The following is a 14,404-nucleotide window of genomic DNA, read 5'->3' as shown; positions in this document are numbered from 1 at the left end:
CCCTGGTAAAGGTCTATCTCAGCGAGGTCCAACTGCACCTTCCCCAGCAGCTCACGCTCTCTTGACATGAAGGAGGAACTAGACTTCACAGAGACATCCAGCTTTCACCGAAAGGCCTCATCCAGGGTCAGTTCCCACTCAAACCGTTCATTGAATTCAGGATTTAGGGTCCTCTTCTTCTGTGAGGTCTTCCTCTTGGTGCCCTGGTTCTTGTCTGGCAGTAGCAACAGTGACACGTAGGGGTCGGGGGGATCCCGTTCATTTTGTTGAAGGGCCCAGCAACTGTGAATGATGCTGACCAGCTTGCGTTCTTCACTGTAGTACCAAACAGTCAGTTTCACCTGGCCCACAGGCCCGGCTGGAGCCTCAAGGGGACTGTCACTGTGTGTTAGGCACTGCCGGAGCTCTGGGGCTGAGGAAGTGATGTGAGGGAATCCTCCCCAGAGCTCTGGTTCTTCGCTCAGAGATGAGGAGCTGTGGCTCTAGCTGTGGCTGTGAGCTTCCACCCCTGAGTGCTGGGACACCAGGACCCCGAGCTGTGCTCGCAGTAGCTCCTGCCCTGGACCATTGCTGAACATAAACCAGCGGTCCAAGCAGAGCCAGTCAGCCACGAGGAGCTTGGAGAGAGGCAGAGATAACAAGCCCAGTGTGCCAGTCCCCTCACCCCGAACCTGCAACTCCAGGCTCTCAGAGTTTGGTTTCCTGATGAGAGAGGAGGCACTCTCATCCCAGACAGGGGCTGACGTTTGGAAAACAGTCTTAGTTTTATGAGAAGTATCTCCCAAAGCAAGAGTAGCATAAGGGCTGGGAGGCTTGGTACCTTTTCGGAGCCGCAGGTCCTCAGCCCACTCCAGGTAGACGGAGAGCAGGGCTGTCGCCAGTTCTGCACTCTTCTGAGTCTGGATCAAACCGTTCATCTGCAGCACCTCCTCTAACTCGGCAGCAGTGGGACGGGGGGGTCAGACTCTCCAGACGCAAGTGTAGGCGGCCAGATGAGACATCCTCCAGGGTCAGCCACTCATCAAGGAAGCCATTGTTTAGGGCTGTGGTGAGACCCACTTTACACCTGCCCAGAAAGTCATCCTTGTCCAGGTCCTTGTCAAAAACCTCAACCTCTAGCTCTTGGCCTGGAATTGATGTGACGATCACCTCAAAGACCTCGTTCCAATGGGGATGGAGATCTTCCTCAACAACGTGGCTCTGGAAGCTTCGTCCTCCCAGGTTTAGGAAATGTTAGATGGTAGCAGGTGATGATATAGGGATGGAGAATGCAGCCCATCAAAGGTAGTCAGGAGCTTAACCCTACAGTGAAAAAAAAACACACTGGAGAATTATCTTGACGGAGGGGCAAGGAAGCGGGGGTACTAGTCACCAGAGCTTATTGTTCTCTCAACTTCAGATCTGCTTTGTGCACAGGGGGAGCAGTCTCTCTGGGCTTAAGGAAGTGGCCAGGGGGGACAGAGAGGCAGAAGCTGAGTATTGGAAGCCTGCAAATGAAGCCTGAGGGGTGCATGCAGGGAACTGTCAAGGCAGCCTCTGCTACATTGATGGTCTGAATGTATTTTTCTTGTTATGATATTAAAGTTGGTTTCCATCCCTGAGAATGTGCCAAGTTGTGGCCAGGGGAGAGAGAGCTGGCTGTGTGCCGAGAAACAGGAGGAAACCCTTGTGAGATTAAACATTCGGGCGTGGGCTGGGCACAGGGCCATGGAAGGTTGACAGCAGCCTGAGCAGGCACTCATGCCATAGGAAACGTCCTGTAGATGAGAGCTCATTACGGTCACCAAAGGTGAAAGGTGGGGGAAGAGATAAATTGGGAGATTGGGACTGACATATACACACTACTATACATAGAATAGATAACCAACAAGGACCTACTGTATAGCACAGGGAACTCTGCTCAATATTCTGTGATAACTTACATGGGAAAAGAATTTGAAAACGGATAAATGTGTATGTATACATACGTATGAATCACTTTGCCATACACCTAAAACTAACACAACATTGTAAATCAACTATAGTCCAATAGAAAATAAATTTTAAAATAAATAAATAAATGAGGGCTCACACAGGCAGTTTCCTCCAGTCGTCCATTTGGACCATAAGACTCCTGAGCTGGAGAATAATGGCAGAGTGGAAAGTTTTCAGGTGGCAGTTACCTTGGTCTTGTGCCAGGTGTATTACTCACTGCTCACAAAGCTCCAGCTGGTATTTACCACCCAAGAAAAGGGGAAAGAAAAGAGAAGTTCTTCTGCTGATTTTCATGTCACAGAAGGCATGAAAGAGGAGACAATGCATTGGGGAAGAATGAGAAAATTTTCCCATGGTCCTCATTTATTTTTATCACAGGATATCAGTTATTTGTACCACTTTAGGGAAAATAAGAATCTAAAGAGTTTTGATTCTTTAAATTTTGTTTATTAGCCTCATATCTAAGGAAATCACATTTAATCGGCTCACTTCCTGAAGAGCTAGTTTGATATCCTTGACTTAGATTACTGCTGTGCAGTTAGGGTCAGCTTTCCCCTCTCCTCCCATGCAGAGCTGAAGGGCAATGCTGGGGCTCCCAGGACATGCAGTAAAGGATGAACAAGAGACGTCCTGACCCTGCACATTTTCTTATGTCTTCACTAAGAAAATCCCCCTAAAAATTTAATCTGTTAAAAACCAGCCAGGATCATATTACCAATGAGGAAGTTGTTTAATTCATTCATTTATTTAACAAATCTTTATGTATTTTATGGACAATGTACAGAGAGCTGAGAGGGAGGCAAAAATGAGTGGGCCACGTCTCTAGTTCTTAGGGAACTTATTGGTATTCAACACGGAAGGCCTGAAAGCAATTAATTATAACCCAACATGAAGTGAAATGGTACTCTGATATCCTGTGAGAACATTAGTGGTGATAGCCCTTCTCTCATTAAGTCTTATTACCCTTATATTTCATGCCACATTATTTAGCAGTTTTTAAAATTTCTGCCCTCAATGGCTTCCTATGGCTTTCCCAGCTCAAATGATAACCTTCTTACGGCCGGAAAGGAGACAGTAAAAGCTGTGCTTCCTGATCTTTAAGTGTGTACAAATGCCCACAGTTCTGCACATCCAACAAGCTCCTTGGACCAGCTCTGCTATCCCTTACAGCACTTGCCACACTGTTCAACAAATCAGATTCAGACTGTAAATTACTTTTGAAACTATCAGTCACTTTTATTGCACCTGACAGGCAAGCTAGGGATTGCTAAAATACAGTAGATACTTCATGTGCTCAGAAAGTTGTAGGGCAGATTGAATGTGTTAGGATACCATCTCCCCAACATTTACCCCATGATGCTGTTCTGTGTGCACAGGCCTAAAGATTAAACAGAGACACATATCCCATGTTTTTTAAAGGGAACGAAATGTGTCTTCATATTTTACCTGTGGTCCATTTATAGAATTGCTGAGATAACATTCCCCCAGGGTTGTTATATTTGCTTTGCAGAGTAAGTTCTTTTGTAAGGAAGGGTGTGGAACTGAGTGCTGTTAACAGGCTCCAGAACAGCACTCAGGTTTCAATGCTGTGCCACAATTTTAGAACAACGGATGGCCAGAGTCTACAGCTAATCTGGTCCAGGCCTCCGAAGAAGCATGCTCAATGCGGGCTTCAGCCTGTTCTGTCTTGATACTTCTGCTCCCCACCTACCAGATTAATATTGAAGGGAATTCTACATGCCTCAATCTTCTGTATTCAAGCTCTTCCTTATACCGTGCAAGTCCCCTTCAGTTACCTAGTACCTCCCATACCTCCCCAAACTGCCCTCTACTGCCTCTCCTTTGACCCTGACTGCTCTCTCTGCCAAACTTCCCACCCTTTGGAACTTTTCTTCTTCGCACTGCAACTTAAATTTTTCTTCTTCGCACCACAACTTGAATGATTTTATACAACACAGGTCTGATCAAGTCATTCACTGTCTTAAATTCCTCTAAACGTCTCCCATTGCCCTCAGAAAATGTTGGAATTCCCTAACATAATGGAGAAAGCCCCCTCTTCCCACTTGCCAGCCCTGAAATGTGTGTTCCTGATCTAGCCAGCCTCTTCAGGTCCTGCAATGTCCCATGCTCTCCACCCCCAGTTCTTCCAGGGCTATTTCCTCTATCTACACTCTTCCTCTGGTTTTATTCCTCCTCTACTTTAGGTTTCACTTAGCAGTCTCTGTACTGGAGACTCCTTCCTTGACACCAGGACACCAGCTACCAGGGTCTGCTTGTGTTTGTATCAATGCTCTTAAACGCTGCAGGATCATTTCCTCTTTCCTTATCTGCTCTCCCTGTTAAGACATAGAGGTTCCTGAAAGGCCTTCTCTTTGTCTTGTTCGCATGCTACACACATGGCCTAGCACACAGTGGGTTCTCACTAAGGCCATCTTCAGGAACACTTGGAAGGGAGCTGAACAATTGGGGTTTAACGCTCGTCAGTGCAGTCTTGAAATTCTGAATCATTTGTCTTTGGATTTATGCTTTATAAGTGAAGTCAATGGAATGATGGAGCATGTGCCAGGGGCATGGAGCCTAGGCTCCGACCTGGTCCCACCTAGTCCCACCTGGTCCCTGGGAGGCTCCTCCACCTCCGACCCATGATCACTGTCTCCCTCGCCCATTCCCCTCCAGCACCCCGCTTTGGTGCAGGAACAATGAGGGATGGGCAGGTTCTTGTGCTCACATGTGGAGTCCTGCACAGAGTCTGCAGCATCTGTGAGGATATGCACTGTCTTTGCAAGTACCCATGTGTCCAAGGGGACACTATGCTGAGCAGCAAATAAAAAACGAAAAGACAAGTCGAGAAGGAGACTCAGAAGAAAAAAAAACACTTTTCTCCTCCTTTTTGAACAAGGTACCCTGCATTTTCACTTTGCACTGGGCCCCACAAATTATGTAGCTATCTCTGGCTCTCCATGAGTGTTTGTTGAATAGATGAATCAAAGGAATTTGATGAGTCAAATGCATGTTTCTTCAAAGCAACCACCTTGATGAATTTTCCAGTAGTTGTAATTTCCTGTAACATTTTTGGAACTTCTTTTTGAGAAGGTCACCATTTGGTCACAAATATTTTTTGAACATTTACTACACCAGGTTCTGGTGTATAGCAGTGAACTATTCAGATAAGGCTATGGAAAATCTTCATCCTTAAAATTGCTTTGGGGTGGATTTACTTCTCTAAAGAAGTCAAAAGTCTCTGGGGGGTCATATCTGGTGAATAAAGCAGGCCATAAAACTAAGTAATATCAATAATACCACTTGGGACTAAAATAAACTTTATAACTATGGAACCATAAATTAAAAACACTGGGTTTCTTATGTGAGTAAACTGGTTCTGAAGATAATTTTCAAATATAAGTTTCAAAAACATTTTGAATTACTTTTAGTAAATGAAGAGTATCTCAAGGGGACTAACTTGAAGCATAAATTATACTTTAAATATAGAAACTCTGGAGTAAATAATTTTTGAAGAAAGCTTTTTTGGGTAATTTCTGTGTTTTTAATTTTCTTAAACATTACTTTTTCATCTAATTCCATACATAAGAGAAATCTGCAGCTGATCAAAATATGGTTATTAGTAATAACCTGCTTCCATGATCGCATTGCTCTTACAATGTCCATCATGATTTGTTTGCTTCTCTACTAGAGCTTCCAAATTATGATTTTATTCATCATTTTTGGAGCCCTGTGATAACCTACTTATTTTGCAGTACATCTCCTATCTAGGCTGGTCCCTGTTAGCTGTGTTATTTTAACCTCTTAGCGCCTTAGTTTCCTGATAGGATTGTGAGGAATATTAACACAGGCAAAGACCTTAGACTACTACCTGGCGAACAGTAAATGCCACATAAGAATTTCATTACAATAATTGCTATGATCTGGCCCCATGCATCCAGGCAAGGTGTAGGCAAAATTGTTCTCTAATGGGACAGACAGTAGATAATTGAGGCTTTGTGGGTCAGGTGATCTGTCACAACTACTCAAGTCTATTGTTGTAATGCTGAAATCACCCTTAGACCATACTTTTATGAATGGGCATGACTAAGTTTCAATAAAACTTTATTTACAAAAACAGATGGCTGGTCAGATTGTGCTCATGGGCAATTCATCTGCTGACCACCCCTGCTCCCCACCCACAGACACACCTTTTTGATAGGTGAGTGTGAAGGCTTAGCCAGGAGTCAGGAGTGAGGAGCAACGGTGACCTCAGTCCTCTGAAGTCCAGGTCACAGTAGTAACAGGCTTCTCTAGGTGTGATGGCCCAGAGTGAGGGCAGAGGCGTCATCTCTGTGGACAGTGCCATGGGGGCTGGTGGAGGTAGTAGAGGAGATAGGCTACAGCTGGAGAACTCCATGTAGCTCACTCTCCAGAATTAATTCTGTCCTGACAAGTTGATTCAATGAGCATTTTATAAACACCTGCTCAGTGGCTACATATGCAATGGTTTACTGTATTTTCATGGTAGCCTATTGTATAATTTATTTAACTATACAAGGACCATACTTCAACCAATTAATATTCAATATTCATCTCTAATTTAATCTTTCAAAAACTAGAGAAAAAATTTTTCTATAATATTCTTTGCCTATATAGTTCTTGGTGAGTCTAAATATTAGAAGAAAGTGGAACCTTATTCAGTTGTACTGGCCCTTGACCTGCTTGGCAATCTCTTCCCCCCAGAGTGGCCTCAAAGGAGCCAGGAAGTTAAGTCTTGTATTTTTTTTCCATATCAGATCAGCATGCAATATGCTTGCCTAAGTAATAAGTATTATCTAGATAGATAGGTAGATATGGACAGGATATTTGTTTTCTCTATGAATGTGATGTCTTAATGTGCCTGGCAGTCAGCATCTCCTCTTTTGCAATACTCTTCCCGTTTTGCTTGGGTACTCTCCTTAAGGTAACTAAAGGTCACTCCCTCCCAGAGTATAACATATTTTACGTTCCATTGTGCTTTCCAGAGGCAGGGTTTTACCTACAAGCTTGAAGATGATCCAGACTTAAAGTGGTCTCTTATTACATACAACAAAAGAAATTTTGATTCACTGATTGATTGATTCAAGAAATGTCTACTCAGCTGCTCATCATATGTACCACACAGGTCCTTGGAGGGGCAGGAATGAATAGATACCATTTCTGCTCTCATGGAACTTGCTGTTTGCTGGTAGAGGCACATGTTAAACAATTATCAAACAGATAAGACAGCATGTAATTAGAACTAGCAAGAACTGATAGAAAGGAAATGAAAGTTTATAATATATCTCAAATACTGCTGGTCATAGCAATAATCTAGGGCCCTTGTTAAAATAATGGATTCCTTTTGGCCCCATCACAGATCTGCTGAATCATGATCTCTAGGGAACTCCATATATTTCACAAGTAGCCCAGACAATCCTTATGAACAAGCACACTTGGAAAACCCTGGTCGAACAGAATTTAAAGCAAAGACAACAACTCTAACTTCCAACCAGGCTTTCATTCTAAAGAAGGCTTATTTGGCATGTCTTTGAAGATTGGTTATAATAAGTGGCAGAAAACTTCCAATTCAAATTTGTGTTTGCTGATGCTGATGACCTATGGACTTGAATGCCACCTTTATGAAACCTTCATTAGGTTGCTAGGCAATGGGCTACTCTACCAGCTGGATTTAGTTTCCTAGATACAAGACTTTCTGAAACTCCTGCAGTTTTCTTTCTCTTCATTAAAAAAAAAAATGCTTATCCAGAAAATATGCCATTGAGAATATTTACTTAATAATTTAACAATCTTCTCCCTTCAGAACCCCCAGCATACTCAACAGACTTCATGGCAGGCTTTAGTTTAACCCATTCAGGTTTTGACTTGGCCTCAATGAGAGAAGTGGTCTCTCTTAACAGGTTATGAATATCGTTATACTGTATTTACACTGTTTAGCTTTAATGTGTTTGGCTTTTTAAAAGTGGTATTTAAGTTTGGAATATTCCTACTGTAAAACATTGTAAAATTTCCACTAGTGTTTTAGACTATTTTGTATTAAAAATAATGTTTACAGCTTTTTTCTCAATTAAATGTAATTTATTCATAGTAGATATTTGTAGAACCTATAAAGAATGAAATTTTAAATTTAAAAATCACCCATAATCCTACTACCCAGCAACATCTGTTAGCATTTTAGTCTATTGTTAATTTTTAATATATTACTTTCAATTGATCACTCATTGATAGATAGTTATAACTGGGATTATACTCTATATCAAGTTTGTATCCAGATCTTTTAACAAAACTTGATACCATGAGCATTTTTCCATTAAAGTTTAGAATGTCTTTTTGATGAGTACATTATATTCTATCATACTGGTATGCAAACATTTATTTAATAGTTTTTTCATTGCTTCAGTTTTATATGGTTTTAAACTTTTCACTTTCACACATAACATTGGCATAAACCCCTTTGTATGTAAATCTATATCTGTAGCTATGACATCTTACAAGACAGTCCTAGTCATGAAATTGCTGGATTGAAGGATATGCTTTTTTTTGAGATTAATACATGTTGCCAAATTGCTTTTCAGGAATTGAAAGGATTCCATCCTTGAGTAGATGGATCCACAGGGACCAGTAAACACTAGGAAACAGATGTGATTTATGGATGCATCAATTAGCCTCCATGTGTTCTGTGATCCCAGACTTGTATTCCTAACTCTGACAATATATTTTCACAAATGCATACTATTGGTAGCACATGGAAAGAGCCATATCAACTTATGTCTGCTATTGCACCAAAGTCTTGAAGAACATGTCTTACTGATGATAAGTAGTCCGGCTATCTTTACATACAAAGGGCAGCTTATGACTGGAACCATGGTCTGTATCTCTGCTTATATTATAAGCACTATTGTTAATTGTTGTTTAAAGAGGAGATACAGCTAGTGAATAATAATACTAATCACTGGTGAATAATAATACTAGGATTCCTATTCGTGGGGGATATATTCTCAGTCCTCAAATGGAAACAAATTCTCAGTGCTTTTTCTTGTTAATTGTCTCTAAGAAAAGATGAAATGCTGGTGCTCATTGCTTCATACTTTGTAAAATATCTTTTTCAGCTTTCTCTCCCCACTCAACTTTCAATTGTGTATAATGTCTCCATGAACCTTAGTTATGAAAAACAAGTAAAAGGAAAGCTTACCTTTCAGTAACTTTTCAGTCCTAGTTACCCCAAGTTACAAGGACACAATTATATTTAAGAGAAGTTGTCGTGTGGGTGGGTGTGCCCAGTGACGTGTGATGAACTGCTATTCCCACCAAATGAATCAGTTGGTATAAGAAAGGTACCATAATTTACTTGAATAGACTAGGGCTTGGGTTGCTTGTGTGTGTGTGTGTGTGTGTGTGTGAGAGAGAGAGAGAGAGAGAGAGAAAAAGGGAAAAGTATGTGTCCTGTTTCACATACAAGCACAGGTCGTACCCTATATTTGGCTTCTGGCCTCAAGCAGTGAAGATTGCAGAAATCTCCAGGATGATGAGAACATTCAGAAGCATCTCAAGGGCTTATGTTCCCACTTAACCTGATTTCTTTCCACTCTCTGTTGGCAATTCCTTACCAGCCTGAGTTTAGCAAAGCTACAGAGCAATGAGAGATACTCAAACTGGTCGGGTGGGGACGAACCCTTAACCATAGGTAGCTGCCTTTAAGAGAAATCTTAAGGGAGAGGGACAGCATGGGTGTGGGACAGGAAAGGAGGCTGGAGGAAGACAGGTAGAAGTGGAAGCTGCTCCTACCACAGGAGGAGAGAGTCTCCACACCAGAGTTCTAAAAAGTAGCATCCCCAGGGCTCTCTGTGGTTAAAGTAGGTACAGCACCATTCTGTCAAATATTTTTTTATGTATTACCTTATTTGGCTTTTGCAACATCTTTGAAATAAACAGAACACGTATTACAGGTCTGCAATCCTTTATTTGAAACCCTTAAGGCCAGATATTTTAGATTTCAGAATTTATCAGAATTTAGACAAGTGATATAATGCCAGTTATGTATGTTATGAAACACCCCTAGTAGGGTCTGGGACAACATCCTGTTTTCAGACACATTAATATTTCAGTAATGAGGAATACGGGCATCCACAGTAAGGAGATAAAGACTATAAACAGCCTCATCTCAGTCTAGGTTAGGTTTTTGTAGCCAAATGAGTTATGAAAAGCCATTAGTTTTTCAGAGATTTATGAAGCTTGCAACTGAAGATAAGGAATTATGGCCTCAATTATCCCCATTTTATAGATGAGGAAACAGAAGTCCAGAGACGTTAAGTGATATATCCAATGTTAGTTTTAGATTATTTTAAAATGGGATTATTATGAATATCCCAAGATTATCTAAAACAATATAAGTACTTATTTTAACATTCACTGATGGAGAGTTTTGTTTTGAGTGTTTTGATTCCTTGGCAAAAAATGTTTTTTTCTATCTCTGCCTCCCTGGAAGTCTATTACGTTTTTGTATTATGTTTCTCAAGATGGGACCTTGGGATTTTAGATTTCCCCTTTGGTTCAGATGAGTTCTTCTCCAAAATTCATTGTAGTCTCAGTCATGGACATGGTTGAAGGGAGCACTTTCGTGAAAGGGGTAAACGTTTATCGAAACTTAACTATATATAAAGAGTGGTCCTGCGAAGAAAAAAAGTAAGCAACAAGGGTCTTTCAGTGCTTCCCTAGCCCAAGCACTAAGAGGAATAGTCTTTGGAAAGAAACAAAAATATAAACCACACTCAGATATGCCTAGGTGTGACCAAAATAGACTCTGACTTTGAAAGAACACTGCCTACATCAAAACATACAACACTCTTTAAAAGGAGTTTGCTGGCACATCTCGGAGTGCCAATCCTGTACTCACTTGCCACTTGTTCCTCAACAGTAGATGACACTATTCCAATGCCTGAGCAAACTAGATGGTGACCAGTGACTATGAACTGACTCAGAAAAACTCAGAATTATTGAAGAAACAATGAGCTGAGAGTCAGCTAGTCTAGTCCAGTCGGTCCCAGGCCCCTTCCTAACTTGCTGTGTTATTTGGCCATGATCGTGCTTACAATCTTTAGTTTCAGTAATTATAGTTACTTTTGAATATATGTGCATAAAAGAATTCAGAAACAGACACACAAAAGGTTTTGTATGTATTATTAAGAAACCAAAATCGTTGAAAAGTGTCCATTGTACAGAGATTTCCCCTACGTGACCTGCCCCCTCACAGGCACAGCCTCCCTCATTATCAACATCCCCCACGAGATGGTGCATTTGTTACAACTGATGAATCTACATTGACACATCATAATCACCCAAAGTCCATAGTTTACCTTAGGGTTCACTCTTGGTGGTGTATATTCTATGGGTTTAGACAAATGTGTAATGACATGTATCCGTCGTTATGGTATCATACAGAGTAAAAATACTCTGTGCTCTCCCTATTCATCCACATTCACCACCACCCCCACCAATCCCTGGCAACAAGTGATCTTTTACTGTCTTCATAGTTTTGCCTTTTCCAGAATGTCATACAGTTGTAATCATATAGTATGTAGCCTTTTCAGATTGGCTTCTTTTACTTAGTAATACGTATTTAAGTGTTTTCAGTGTCTTTTCACGGCTTGATAGCTCATTTCTTTTTATTGCTGAATAATATTTCATTGTATATTCAGTTTATTTTTTCTGTTAACCTACTGAAAGACATCTTGGTTATTTCCAAGTTTTGGCAATTATGAAGACAGCTGCTATAAAGCATTGGTTTATGTGTGGACATAAGTTTTCAGCTCCTTTGGGTAAATACCTAGAAGCACAATTGCTGAATCATATGGTTAGAGTATGTTTATTTTTGTAAGAAACCACCAAACTGTCTTCTAAAGTGGCTGTTCCATTTTGCATTCCCACCAGCAATGAATGAGAGTTCCTGCTGCTCCATATCCTTACCAGTATTTGGAGCGGTCAGTGTTATGGATTTTGGCCATTCAAACAGGTCTGCAGTGTTATCTCATGGTTGTTTTAATTTGCATTTCCCTAATAACATATGATGTTGAGCATATTTTCATATGCTTAACTGCCATCTCTATGTTTTCTTTGGTAAGCTGTCTGTTAAAGTCTTTGGCCCATTTTTTAATTGGGTGTGTATTTTTTTATTGTTGAGTTTTAAGAGTTCTTTACATATTTCGGATAACAGTCCATTACCAGATGTATCATTTGCAAATATTTTCTCTCTTAAAATGCTTTTTAAGTCTTGAAGGGGAAGTGTCTCTATCAAGGAAGAGGAATGGTGGTGATCGTGGTGTTACATCGTAGGTGAACTGTATGTGTACACATAGATTTCCTGTCACATTTACCTTGATCTTAGTGATCTGTATCCTTCTCTCTCTCTCTGCTTAACTCTTCGAGTAATAATAGGCTCCAGAGTGTCTGGGAGGATACTGGCCTAGGGATTTAGTGCTTCAGTGGAGACAGATAAGTTTCACAGACTATATACATCCAGCTCAGTTTTCAGTTCCAGACATGTTTATCCTGAGGACATCAAATTCAACCTGTTCATGGACATGGATCATCTTTGGTTGTTCCTCCTGCAGCTTCTAGACCTAAGGAGTCACTATATTCTATCAATTTTACTTCCAAACTATCTCTTATATCAGACTTACATTTTCTATTTCCTTTGTCATTGCCTTAGCCCGTGCTTTGCAACCCAGGGCCATCCAATAGAAATATAATGTGAGCCACATATGTAATTTAAAATTTTCTAGTAGCCACATTTAAAAAGGTCAAAAGACATAGGGGAAATTAATTTTAATGTTTATTTAACCCAACATATCCAAAATATTTTCATTTCAACATGTAATCAATATGAATAACAAGATTCCACTCTTCTCGTGTATGTCAAATCTTTTAAGCTTGCAGCACATCTCAATTAATATGTGCCATATTTCGAGGGCTCAATAACCACCATGTTGAGCAGTGCAGTTTGAACCAATCTCCTTGCTCTTAGCATCTCTCCTTTCCATCCTTTTATATGGTCTGTAATATACCATTTCCCTCCTTAATGCCCTCTGATGGTGCGTCTGTAACTGCATGTAGTAAAAAGTCCAATTTCCTTAGTGCTGTTCACTCATTCATTCCATATTTTTTATGTACTCACCATGTGCCAGGTACTCCAGGGTGTCCCCAGTGACAAGACAGGTGTGGTCTCTGCCCCTGAGGAGTGTAATAGGAATTACACTCTAATGGGAATGTAAGCTCCTCAGGGGCCTGGTGAATAAGGCCCTTCCTCTAGTATGAGCTTAAGCCCACCTTTTTCCCACCTCATGGTTTCCCAAACAGATAATGATAACGAATGTGTAATGAGTGTTTCTTGTCTGTTAGGTGCTGTGCCTTATGCTCTCATGGAACACCCATGACATTGCCACTATTACCCCAATTACAGTGTCCAGAGGGGTTCTAAAAAGAAGGCTGGCAAGGTGGGTGACTTGCCTACAGACACAACCACTAGCACAAAGGGAATCAGCCCCATGCAGTTTGTCTCCAGAGAGGGGGATGCTTCGCCATTGGGCTACCCTGCCTTTTCAGGTGATGCCATTGATTTTGTTGTTGCTTCTGCCTGTAATGCCCTTCTTCTCCCCATGCTTATTTGATGAAGTTATGCCATTATCATTCATGACTCAGTTTAAATCTGTTGTATCTCTGTAGCTTTTTCAGACACCTTCATATGCATCCTTTTCTCACAGCTGACAGTCCCCTGCCCCTTCTACCTCTAGCAAAAGTCATCCCACTCTCCTTCATTGAGATTCCCACATTAGAGTGTACACATTGCATTGTTGGCATTTGTTTCTATATCAGTTTCCACTCAGAACTCCATGAGATCAGGTCTGGTTTTTTGTCTTGTTTTAGCTTATCTGTAGGCCTAGCCTGCAGAAATAAGAGGAACAATTTTTTCAACTATTTTCCTTTTGTCTTTTCCCCACTGAGGCTGCTCTGATGCTCTTGTAAACATTATTCCAAGGATTTTGGTTTTCCTTATAGAATCAGATGATTGGGAACATTTAAATTTCAGCTAGCACCAAGAAGAGGCAATGAAGAGATAAAGAATTGTCAAAGGATCCTCTGCTAAAGGATGGTTCCAAGCTTTTCAAAATGACAGAGAAACTGCTATTTTTCTTTAAAAAATATGTTCTGGCTCATAGAGAGCTGTTGGTGGGAAGATTATTCGCACCTCAGGATGAAGATCTTGCCAAGGGGTTGTATCCAAGTCCCTGCTAGTATTACCTACTGTTCCAGAAACCCAGGAAGTGTACTAAATCTGGGATATAGCTAAATGTCATTAATTTTAGGTGCTACAAGTTCATTGTGAGTGATGAATTTAGGTTTAGATTCACCTTTG

Source organism: Balaenoptera physalus (genome assembly GCF_965194825.1).
Source record: "Balaenoptera physalus genome assembly, chromosome: 11".
NCBI classification, from domain to species: Eukaryota; Metazoa; Chordata; class Mammalia; order Artiodactyla; family Balaenopteridae; genus Balaenoptera; species Balaenoptera physalus.
The sequence above is the reverse complement of the archived record's forward strand: the minus strand, read 5'-3'. Positions refer to the sequence as shown.